Source organism: Panthera uncia, assembly GCF_023721935.1.
Source record: "Panthera uncia isolate 11264 chromosome E2 unlocalized genomic scaffold, Puncia_PCG_1.0 HiC_scaffold_19, whole genome shotgun sequence".
Classification (NCBI taxonomy): domain Eukaryota; kingdom Metazoa; phylum Chordata; class Mammalia; order Carnivora; family Felidae; genus Panthera; species Panthera uncia.
The window spans coordinates 3,021,142-3,033,667 of NW_026057588.1; the positions used below are offsets into that span (position 1 = coordinate 3,021,142).

Genomic DNA, 12,526 nt, shown 5'->3' on the forward strand with positions numbered 1-12,526 from the left:
AAAGTCAGTTGTATGCAGGAGGGCTTCTCCTGAGGACCCAGACACTAAACTATTTATGGATGAAACGATATCGTGTCTGGGAGTTGCTTTAAAAGTATTGCGGGTAGTGTGATGGGAGGCTGGCGGTGTGAGCTGATCATCTATGAAACCATGAGCATAAGAGGAAACACTGTGCTCTTTTGTCCACTTTTGTTTATTCTCAAGCTTTTCAACACGCTGCCCACCACCCCCCTCCCCCCGCCACATCCCAAACTCAGAGCCAAACTGGTCTTTCTGAACCACGTATTTGACCATTTCACTGTCCTGTTTCCAACCCCACTGCCCTCCTGAAAAGAGTCGGAAAAGAGGTGCTCTTTAATTTTACAGACTAATAATCTTTAATCTTTTTAAAATTATTTTTTAATGTTTATTTATTTATTTTGAGAGGGAGCATGCACGCACAAGCAGGGGAGGGGCAGAGAGAGGAAGAGAGTCCCAAGCAGGCTCCATGCTGTCAATGCAGAGCCCGACTTGAGGCTTGGCTTGATCCCATGAAACACGCGATCATGACCTTAGCCGAAACCAAGAGTTGGGCACTTGGGGTGCCTGGGGAGGGGGCGGGGGGCTCGGTCCATTGAGCATCTGACTCTTGATTTCAGCTTTCAGCTCAGATCAGGATCTCATGGTCTCATGATCTTGTGAGTTGGGGCCCTGTGTGGGGCTCTACGCTGACAGTGCTGAGCCTGCTTGGGATTCTCTCTCTCGTCTCTTCCATGCCCCTCCTCTTCTCTCTCTCTGTCCCTCAAAATAAGTAAATAAGCTTAAAATAAAAAGAGTCAGACAGTCAACCGACTGAGCCACCCAGGCGCCCCAATAATCTTTACTCTTAATTTTGCCTCATTCCCACCACACCCAGGGCTTTGGGGCTTATCTGTTTCCCAGGGAGAAAATGAAATATTGATAAAGCCTCTGGCCCCATGTTTCCCTCGGTGAGGAGCACAGGGCACTCCCTCCTATAATCCTTTCACCGCAAAGCGCCCCTCTTCGGAATCAAGAGCAAGAAACATAACATCTCAGAAAACAACAGCAACATATTCTGAGCAAACCACCGAAAGGGGGCTCCATGCGGAGACCCCCAAACGACCCCTTCTTTATGGTGTGTGCAGCCTGCGTGTTCCGATCCTCTGGGTATGTTCAGGGATGTCCCCATCACGGGCCTCTGAGGACTCAGAAAACAAACATGTTCTCTGTCTTCTGACGCCAGCGAATTCTATAGTACAGACCTTGGAGCTCGCGCCTCCCAGGGGCGGACATACCTGAAACGTTTGTCATGGGATCGGCTTTCCTGACAGCTAATCCCCCCAACAGCTGCTCTGGCCCTTGACTCTGAGCAGCACGTGGGGCCCAGCGGAGGAGGCCGAGGCCTGACCGCCTTGACCACCGGCAGCTGCGGCCGAACTGCCGAGGGGCTGCTGTTTGTAACCTTGAGCTACACCGAATGGGTCACAGATGGACGCGGTGGCCACACACCCTGTCGCATGACTCTGAGAGGCACTCCTGTGGGGAGCAAGAGTTTGAGAGCCATTGATCGCCCTCCAACGTGCCCTGTACCCAACTGTCCCATCTGCCACGATGGCTTTACAGCACACACCTGGGTTTTCCTAAAACAGGACATGGTTCAGGTTCTGAATAGCAAATCCTAGGACTCGACTGAAGCCTCTAGGTGTCCTTTCTGCAGGACTGAAGGTGTCTGAGCAGAACACAACAAAAGAAACAAAATCCACGGGCACCTGGGTGGCTCAGTAGTGGTCTCTGACTCTTGACTTCGGCTCCTCTCATGGTCCGTCGGTTCAAGCCCCACATTGGGCTCTTTGCTGACAGTGTGGAGCCCGCTTGGGCTTCTCTTTCTCTCTCTTTGCACCTCCCCTACTCGTGCTCTTTCTTTCTCTCAAACCAAACTTAAAAAAAAGTCCAAAAGAAACAAGATCAAAAGTCTACAGGAGTTCGGCACCGAGAATGGCTCATGGTGGAAGAACAGATTTTTCTCTCTTTGCATGTTCTTCCAGCCGCTGTGCCCCAGTCACCGTTCATGCTAACGTCCCATCCGTGCCTAAATGTCCGTGTGCCACATCGGAAACACGCGTGAGGAATTCAGCCACGCTCGCTGACTTTCGGGGCCCCCGTGTCTTCACCTCAGACAGGAAAGCATGGTCCCCACCTCCAGAGCTAAATGAGGACCAGGAGGTGCTCAGCAAAGAGCCCATGGCTGTGGGTCTCAAAGTGTGCGAGAGCCTGAGTGGGTGTGTGTGAGCACACGAGGGTCTGTGTCGTGTCTGTGTCCCATGTGTGTGGGGTGTTACAGGGGCCGGGGTGGGGGGGCAGTGGAGACGGAGCACAGAGGACTTTTAGGGCAGTGAAAATGCTTGATGTGATCTCCAAGGTGGGACGCAGGTCACTATACATCTGTCCAAACCCAGAGAAGGCACGAGGCAGCACGAGTGGCCCCGATGTGAAGTGTGGACTCCAGGTGGTGATGACGTGTCTATGCAGCCTCATCCACGGTAAAAGGCGTGCCCTCGGATGGGGGATGTGATGATGGGGAGTCTGTGCGTGAGTGGGGGCAGGGGGCACACGGAAATCTCTGTACCTTCCTCTCAAACTTACTGTGGACTGAAACTGTCCTTTAAAAAGGAAGGTTTTTTAGGGGCGCCTGGGGGGCTCAGTGGGTTGAGTGTCTGACTTTTGATTTCGGCTCAGGTCATGATCTCACAGTTCATGAGTTCAATCCTTGCATCGGGCTTGCTGCTCTCAGCGCAGAGCCTGCTTGGGATCCTCTGTCCCTCTCCCGCTCGCACTCTTACTTTCAAAAATAAATAAAACATTAAAAAATGTTTACAAAAAGGAAGGGTTTTTTTTTGTTTTTTAAAGGAAACGCAATGGCAACAAAACAATGTGAGTAAGTGTGGCTAAATCAGTGGTTCTCAACCAGGGGTGACTTTGTCCACCACGGGACAGCCGGCATTGCCTGGGGACGACCTCGATGGTCACAACATAGAGAGGGGCATACATGACTGGCATCTGGGGGGGGGGGCGGTGGGCAGAGACCGGGCATGGTACATAAGACGGTCCCACCACAAGGCTGTGTCCACAGCACTGACTGTGAAATTCAATCGTGACCGAAGCTGAATCATCACATCACATGACATCACAGAGGGGCAATCCATCCCACATCCTGGGAGACTCTGGGCGGGGAGAGTAAGACAGGCGAGAAAATAGTTCGGAGTCAGTTGTCAAAACCCAAGCCAAAGGTGATGTTGTGGGGACAGGAGGCAGCATTTAGAGATTTCTAGACAGTGGGGGACACAGGTGGGATCAGCAGGACTCATGGATGGAGGGAATGTGGATGGGGGAAAGGCATGAAGGAAGACTTAATCCCAAATTTTAGCTTGAGCGCCTTGGGAAGTGATGGTGACATTTCAGAGGTGGACAAGCCCCAGAACCGGACAGGATGGTTTGGAGGTTGGTACGCTTGTTCAAGCTTGCTGTGATGGCAGTGAGGACGAAGAGTGGTGGCACTGGGGAAGGGGGAAAGATTTGAGAGCTGTTTATTTATTTTTGTATTTTTTTTATGTTTGCCTGTTTTTATTCTCAGTGTTTTTAGCTTTCAGAAATGTTCAGTCTTAAGGCAACTGCAGTCACATCATGTTATTCTGGAGTCAATACAAATTTACATTAAAAAGTGAAAAAAGTGTGGCAATAAAATGACTAAAACCAAAACATTGTTTCATCTTTTAAAAATGCTTATTTATTTGAGAGAGGGAGAGAGAGAGAGAGAGAGAGAGAGAGAGCGCGACATGGGGAAGGGACAGAGAAAGTGGGAGAGAGAGAATCCCAAGCAGGCTCTGAGCTGTCAGCACACAGCCCGATGTGGGGTTTGATCCCACAAACTTTGAGGTCATGATCTGAGCCAAAATCAACAGTCAGATGCCTCACAGACTGAGACACCCAGGAGCCCCCAAAATGCAATATGTTTTAAGATAAAAATGCAGAAATAACCCACGATGGACCCAACACCTAAATTCTTACTCAAGATGGGACCTGACTGTGCACTTTGTGCGGCTCAGCTCCCTCACCCTACCCCGACCCCCCTCCCGATCCCATCAGATCCTGTCTTTTTTTTTTTTTTTTAATTTTTTTTTTAACGTTTATTTATTTTTGAGACAGAGAGAGACAGAGCATGAACGGGGGAGGGTCACAGAGAGAGGGAGACACAGAATCTGAAACAGGCTCCAGGCTCTGAGCTGTCGGCACAGAGCCCGACGCGGGGCTCGAACTCACGGACCGCGAGATGGTGACCTGAGCTGAAGTCGGACGCTTAACTGACTGAGCCACCCAGGCGCCCCTCAGATCCTGTCTTTAGTTAAAATGTTGATATTTTTTTTTTTGTTCATGGTCGACTGTTCTGCATTAACTTTGAATTTTAAAGAAACGTTGCATTAAAATATTGTTTCTCTTGCTTAATGCGATGTTGGCGCCCCCTGAAATCCCACGCTTCGATTATGTACTGGAGCTGAGAGGCTCCCCACCCCCGCTTCACCTCAGTCCTGGCCCTGGTGAATGGGGACAGATGCGAGAAATGCTTTCCGGTGAGAGGCTGTCAGAATTTTCACACGAGGCCGAGTAGCCAAGACGGACCCTCCACTTTCCAGAATCCTATGGAATTTCCATTGAGCTAAGGGCCAGGCTGGATTCCAAGCAGCAGACACGTCCATGTAACTAAGGGCAGGAATGGCCGTCTTGGACCGCGCTCGGTACAGACAGCACAGGGGAGACACCCCTTTCCAAAACACGAAGGAAAGAGTAATACCGACCATCTGTTTGGCAAACTGCTGTCACCACGTTCCCTCTCTAACCAGCTTCTCCCTCTGCAGTTCTGAGAACTGGTTGTTTCGCAACGTTGTTTTCTAAGGAAGCAGCTTTCTGTCCTGGGGACCCTTCGTGGTGCTGTGAAGCCAGTTGGTGTCAATTAAGTGCTTACTGAATAAATTCCACTGGTACAGGTATGAGGACAGGAAGGGCTTCTGTCTGTGTGGGAGCCCCACTGTGTGCGTGTGCCCTTACGCACAGGGTCACGGACTGGCTACGATGAGTACAGATAGCCTGTCTAGTGCTCGTGCACACGGCTTCCAGGTCCTGTGCCGAGTGCTTTAGGTGGGAATCCAATCATTCAATTCTGAAACCCTCATAGGGTGCTCATCCCTACTTTACGGTCGAATAGCTTGGGATCAGAGAGGTTCTGACACCAGCCAGAAGACGCACAGCTCGGCCCTGGCAGGTCCTTGGGACACCAACATTGCTAGAAGGCCCCCGAATGGGTGTTCTAGCTGGAGCCTCCATTGCGAGGGTCTGGGGGCGAGAGGGCTGTGTCCCAGACCACTGGACCTTCCGTTTCCATCCTGGCGCGGTGGTCCTTGGGCCCAGCCTGTGCCAGCATTTGACACATTTCTGGAACCACCAGTGGAAGGTGTATTTGTTTTCTGCTCCTGTGTAACAAATCCCCACTTCTCTGCAGCTTAAACCTATTGTCTCACAGTTTTTCTTGTGAGAAATTCAGGCTGGACCTTCTGCTTAGGGTCTCCTCAGGCTGAAATCGAGGTGTTATCCAGGTCTGTGGTCTTATCTGAGGCTCAGGGAACTCTTCCAAGCACTCGCGTGTGTGTGTGCGCACGTGCGCACACACACACACACACACACACACTCACACACAGAGCAAGACTGTTGGCAGGAGCCATTTCCTTTTGATGGTATGGCTGAAACCACCCCATTTTCTCATGGGCTGTCAGCGGGGGTCCGCTTTCAGCTCCCAGAGGCTGCCCCCATTCCTTGCCCCATGCCTCCCGTGGGCAATTCACAACATGTCACATATCTTTCTGGCGTCCTCTGCTTGTCCTTTAAAGGCCCACCTGATTAGGTCAGGCCCACCCAGGGTGATCTCCCTACTCCTGTAGAACATAATGGAATCACAGGAGCGAGATCTCATGGCCCCACTGAGGAGGATTACACAGGGTGTGTACACAGTGAGTGAGAATTTTGGGGACCATTGTAGAACCCACAGAATGAGAGCGATTTCTGGGCCGAGCTAAGCTTCATTCTGTAGACACTGTGGGATCTGGCATGAGTGTTTAAGTAAAAGATGTTCATGATCAGATCAACTGTTGCTGCTGCTGACGTTTATGTTTTGGAAAACCACCTTGGAGGTTAGACTAGAAAAGAGGAATATGGCGGCTATGAGACCCCAAAGGAGACGCTACAGGAATCCTGGGTGTGGGAAGAGGTTGCTGAGACCCTGAGAGGAGGAAGTGGCAGGGGCATCATCAGTTTTACATGACAAGCATTGACCGAGTACCTGCTATGTGTCAGTCACCATCCTGGCCTCCAGTGCTGGGGTGCAGAGAGAGAAAATACAGATACGGTCCAGCCCTCATGGCACTTACCTCTTGGCAAGGGAGATAGAGGTTGTGATGGTTAACTTGATGTGTCAGCTTGGCTGGGCCATAGTGCCCGGACATCTGCTCCAACGTCGTTCGGGATGTTTCTCTGAGGGTGTTTTTTCGTTGTTGTTGTTGTTGTTGTTGTTTGGTTTTGTTGTTGTTGTTTTTGGTATGAGATTGATACTTAAATTGGTGGACTTTGAGTCAAACACATCATCCTCCCTAATGTGGTTGGGCCTCACCCAATCAGTTAAAGGCCTGAACAGAACAAAGACTAACCTCCCTCCCCCAAGCAAGAGGGTGTTCTGCCAGCAGATGATTCTCAAACCCGAACCACAACACTAGCTGTACCTTCAGTCTTCAGCCTGCTGGCCCCATCCTGCAGAGTCTGGACCTGCCAGACTCCATAATCCTGTGATCACTGTTTCTCTGGTGACCCCTGACTAATATGTGCATCAGAAAAAATTATAGCCTGTGGCAAGTGTTAACAGAGGGAAGGGCTCTGAGAGCTTAGAGCAGGATGGTCTTGGAGAAATCAAGGAGGGCATTCCTGTGCAAATGATGCTGGAGCTGGTATCTCAAGATTGCATGGGTGGTGTTACCAGGGATGGGCACGAGGAAGGGCATTCTAGGCACACGAGTGGCATGTGAAAAAAAAATTAGGAAGCTAATTACACTCCAGAGGGCCTGGAGTGTGGGGTGGAAGGTGATGAGGTCGGATGCGATGGGAGAGGCTGGAGCCCGAAAAGCCTCATCATCGCTGGCTGTTTCTCTTTATCCTAAAAGCGACAGGGAATTGCTTTAAGTGAGGTGAGGGGTGACATTAGCAGCTGTGTTTTCCAGGATATGGTTCCAGCTGCTGTGTGCAGAGGGACTACAGGGGCCAAGGGTAGAGGGAAGAGGGTCTGCTAGGGAGCTGGTGCTTTACTGAGTGTATCAGTTACCTATCACTGTGTAACGAGCTGCCCCCAATCTCGTACAGAAACAACAGTTTATAATCCTCTGGTTTCTCTTCAGATTGTATACATTTTTTGCCTTTTTCTAAAATAAAGATTTCCATGGAGAGGAACAATTCTGAGCGTTTACCCAAATTCTTGAGATCTTGTGTTTGCAAGGGAAAGAGAAAAAAGAGAGAGAGAGAGAGAGAGAGAGAGAGAAAGAAAGAATGAACAAAAGAAGAATGAACAAAAGAAAGAAAGGGCAGAAAGAAACAACAGCTCATTGTTTCTCACGATTCCATGAGTTCTGTGGTTGGGTTTTGCACCTGTGTGGCCTCGTTTGGCTGGGGAATCCCCTGGGGTAGGAGGTCCCAGACAGCTTCCCTTCGTGTTTGGCCACAGTGCTGGCTCTCTGCTGGGGTCTTAGTTCTCCTCCTCCACGGGCTAGATCGGCTTCCTCACTGCATGGCGGCCTCAGGGGCTCTCAAAGAGCAAAAAGGAAGCCGCAAGGTATCTTAAGGCCATGTAAACAGATGCCACTCCTTGAGCAGTTAGAAATGTGTGGCCTTTCTTCATCCACAACATTCAGCCAATAATTTTTCAGTGTGCCAGGCACTGTTCAGGCTGTTGTGTGTTAGCAGTGAAGCCCATAGGCAATCTTCATGCCTTTTTGTGGCTTGTAAACAAATGCGTGTGCCACATGGGGTACTGATGAGGAAGAAGGCGGAATAGTGAGGCGGGGAACAGAGGGGTTGGGGGAGATAAGTCTGTCTGGGGAAGGGGAGTTTGAGCAGAGAGTCCTTAAGGGAGTCGGGGGCTAGAAATGAGGCCATCTCAGGGATGGTGCTCCAGGCTGAGAGCACAGCAAAGTCCAGTCCTCTCAGGGGAGCATGCCTGGATGTTCACACAGGTGTGGGGAGGAGGGTAGACTATGCAAGGGGAGAGGTAGCAGGGATTGGGGTCATGGGAGGTCCTGCTGGCCACGGAAGGACTTTGCTTTTTATTCCAGTGATGCAGACTCACTGGAGGCTTAGAAGAGCAATACTGGAGGTTACGGAGGTAGCCCAGCATGCTGGTGCCCGCCACGAATAACAAGCTCCTCAAAATTTAGCAGCTTGAACAACAACAAACGTGATCTCAGTTTCTGTGCATCAGCGATGCGGAAGTGGCTCAGCTGGGTGGTTCCGGCTCAGGGTCTCTCATAAGGTTCCAGTTAAGATGTAGGCTAGGACTGTGGTCATCTGAAAGCTCGCCTGGTGACGGAGGATCCACATCTAAGATGGCACATGCACATGGCTGGTGAGTCACTGCTGGCTGTAGGGCGAAGTCTCCCTAGCTTGGCAGCTGGGTTCCTTCTGAGCAGGTGGCCCAAAAGAGAGGATGGGTCACACACAGTCCTTTCTGCCATTTTGTTGGTCACACAGCACCTCCCCCTTCAATGTGGGAGGAACTATAAGGGCATGAGCACCCGTTGGCCAGGGTCTTAGGGGACCATCCTGGGGGTTGGTCCCTGTACCCCATCTCCTTGTCGGGGTGCAGGAAGCCTCTCACTTACCTGATATTGTACAGGGAATTTTTTCCTGGAACCAGAGAAGAATAAGAACGTGAGCAAGAAGAAAGAACATCTGTTTTCTCAGGAGAAGACAATTTCCATGATTCTAATCTGCTGGCTGCCAATTTTTTTTTAAAAAACAGTCCATTTCCAGATTCCTGCTTTTGCTGTTTTCATTATTTCCTTCAGTGAGTGTGTGTTGCTTATCCCTTGTGCTGGCGGTACAGTGACAGAGGGACAGTGGTACGTTTGCAGACGTGAGAAGTGTTCAGGGGCCAGAGAGAGGGCTCAGGCGGGTGTGGGAGCCGGGGCTGGCTTGGGCGTGGGGGGTGCGGTGGAGGCCCACCCCAGCACAGAAAAGCCAGCTGGTCCCCAGAGCTTAATCCCCCTGGCAGGAAGAGGCAGCCAACAAGTTAGCAAACCACATGCATGATTTCAGAGAGCGACTGTGGAAATGGCCCTCTGAGGCGAGGATTTTAGGGCTGGGACCTCGTCTTGGGGAAGGACTGTCTTGTTTGGGGCAACAGCGGGTGCAGAGGCCCAGAGATGGGTACAAGCCAGGCCACTTGGAGATCCTTAAATGATCAGATTCTGGAACGCTGTCTGGAGCTGTTTCTCAGAACCCAGAATGACTGTAGGTGCTTAAAGATCAGTCCAGAGGGGCGAGGGCCTCTCTGCTTCCTTTCCGACAATGAGATGGCCTGGGTTCCTGTTTTCTGGCTCTTCCAGTTACCAGCTGTGCATTCTTGGGCAAGTCACCTAACCTCTCTGTGCTTCCGCTACCTCCCCTTGTAGAATCAGCAGTGGGATAGGGACTTAAACACCCGCGGTAAAGACAAATGACACAGTCAGGAAACAGGCGAAAGACTCGAACAACCCAAGGGTACACACAGACAGATAACTAGATAAAAAAAACTGTGGGGTGTAAGAATTAGGGAATATGATTCAGCCACTGCAAAGCGGATCCTTCCCTCCGAGGCGGCAGGGATGAACCCAGAGGACACGCTGCTCAGCGGGCACGCCGGGCACACAGGGAACCCGGCGCATCGTCCCAGCAGGGTGTGGAATCTGCAGGAGTCCGAACACCCAAGGAGCAGAGAGGAGGTCACCAGTGCAGGGGACACTCAGCTGGTTACAGGGATGCTCCAAGGTGTGAATCCATACATCCCACGAAAGCTTCACGGATGCCAAGCGTATCTGGTGAAATTAACTCTGAGCTGCAGCCATGAAACACACACTAGGCTTGGAAACACAGAAGGAAGCAGACAATGTAATTTCTGCTGTTCATCACGGCGACGTGGATTAGGTCTCAAAAAGGTGATACAGCAAAACCTTGGATTGCGAGTTACCTCTTCGGAGAGGGAGGGTTCCTCGAGAGGAGCCAACATTTCTAATCCGTTTTAACTTGATCAACGAGTGACATCTTGCGATACCAGTCGCGCGAGACGCCCAACAGCACATGATCACAACACAACCAATGGCTCTTGAAATTCGCCTTGATATGCGAGTGCTTTGGATGGCAAGCGTGTTTCCGGAACGCATTATGCTCGCAAACCAAGGTTTTACCGTACTTGGGTGTCTCGCAAACCAAGGTTTTACCGTACTTGGGTGTCTTCGGTTAAATGACGTTGTGAGATAGATTTTTATTTTTTTATTTTTTTTAACGTTTTATTTATTTTTGGGACAGAGAGAGACAGAGCATGAACGGGGGAGGGGCAGAGAGAGAGGGAGACACAGAATCGGAAGCAGGCTCCAGGCTCCGAGCCATCAGCCCAGAGCCCGACGCGGGGCTCGAACCCACGAACCGCGAGATCGTGACCTGAGCCGAAGTCAGACACTCAACCGACTGAGCCACCCAGGCGCCCCTGTTTTTTAAAAGAAAGAAGATAGTTAAGAGGCTGGTACAGGAGCAGATGTTGGTATGCCCACGGAGGCCTGGCTGGGGGACTGATGTATCCGGGGTGTTCTGGAGATGGAGCCCACAGGCTGTGGTGGCAGGAGGGATAGAGAGGGACACGGAGCAGGATCATCGTGTGAGGTCCTTGTGTTTGCAGGGGATGCTGCTGTGTCTGGCCCCAGGCGGACGGTGGGTGTAAAATGACTGAACAGGGACAAGTCAGTCAAGGGGGGGGGGGGGGGGGGGATACCTGAGGACATAACCAGGTGCTATGGACAGAAATAGAGGAAAAACACGGTGGCTGATGTCCATGTTTTGAAGGGAGAGCCGGGTGTGACGCCCTACTCGCTGTGCCTCCTGGAGATGCTTACTCAACCTCTCTGTGCTTTGGTCCCCTCCTGGGTAAAAGAGAAGGAACAGTCCCTCTCTGAAGGTGGTGTGATAACACGCGGCAGCCACTAGACGTGGGGGTGTGCATTTTGGCTCTTCCGTGTCCTGGTTGGCTTCCCGTGCGATTTTGTGAAGAGTGGCGTCTAAATGTGTGGATTGGGGATAAAAACAGTCGCTCTCACATAGGTGTTGTTGGAGGACTCAATGAAATCTGCGAAAGGGAACGGAGACGATGAGTCTTTCTCAGGCTTGAGCCTCATCCCCCAGATCCACCCCGTGGAGCAGGGATCAGAAAACGGTCCTCCTTACTGGCCACTTCTGGCTTGCCTGTGTTTATAAATGAACCTCTGCTGGGACACAGCCATGCCCATTCCTCACGAACTGTCTGAGGCTCCTTCCAATCCCCCGGTTGGCAGGGCTGGGTAGAGAAACGTTTTCCCTACTCTGGCTCTAGAGGCAAACCCTATTCCCGAGTCCTCTGGGTCCTTGCCTAGCTACTGGATAGGTGGGTCGGCCCCAATACACATCCTTTCCTCCACTCCTGTCCCTTTTACAGACAGGAGTAGCCCGTGTTATGCCCAGAATTCGTCATCCCCAAAGACTATGAGGGAGCCAAGTCCTATGCAAAAGCAAAGGGCCTTTATTCGAGCTAGCTCAAGCTCAATCCCCTACCTGCACCTACACAGGGTTTCAAGAGCACAAAGGTTATATAGGGATCAGGGCCTTAGCCGTTGGCTGAGGAAGGGTCGTGGCCTCAACTGATTGGCTTGCTAGCCGATTGGCTGGGGAAGGGTCGTGGCCTCAGGCAATTGTCTGGGGAAGGATCAGAGTCCCCTCAGGCAGGTTGCCGGGCGTGGTCTGAAAGGTTTAAAGTAGAGTGATTACAAAGAGGAAAGCCCATCCCCCTCCTGTCCTTGAGCTCCTGCTCTCAGTGTCAGTGGTCTTGGGCCTGCTCCCCCAAATCAGAAGAGTCTGGCCCTCAGGTCACCCAGCCTCTTTCTCAGGGGTGCAGAGAGAGTAAGTGCTGGGTTGTAGGGTTCTCTTGCCATCTTTCCACCTTCATCTGAGCTCTCCTTTCCCCAGTGACTCATCCCAGCCCACCCCCAGGTGAAACAAGGAAACTCAAGGCTTTCGTCCACCTGCTGTGCATCCTCAGGATGGCTCCCTGACCACAGATCTAGGCCTAGGCCCCAACTCATGTTGAACGGGTGAGCGGGAAGTTACTCAAGGGGAGGAGGCGTGGTCTGGGAAGTTACTCAAGGGGAGGAGGCGTGGTCTG

At 51.5% G+C, this 12,526-nt stretch overlaps 1 non-coding gene across 1 annotated transcript; it reads left to right on the forward strand.

The window, feature by feature from the left end:
• Positions 1 to 7,467: 7,467 nt before the first annotated feature.
• On the forward strand, positions 7,468 to 7,587 carry LOC125916212 (U5 spliceosomal RNA). Its single transcript, XR_007455830.1, has one exon. It is a non-coding gene; the product is annotated as a U5 spliceosomal RNA (small nuclear RNA).
• Positions 7,588 to 12,526: the final 4,939 nt, after the last annotated feature.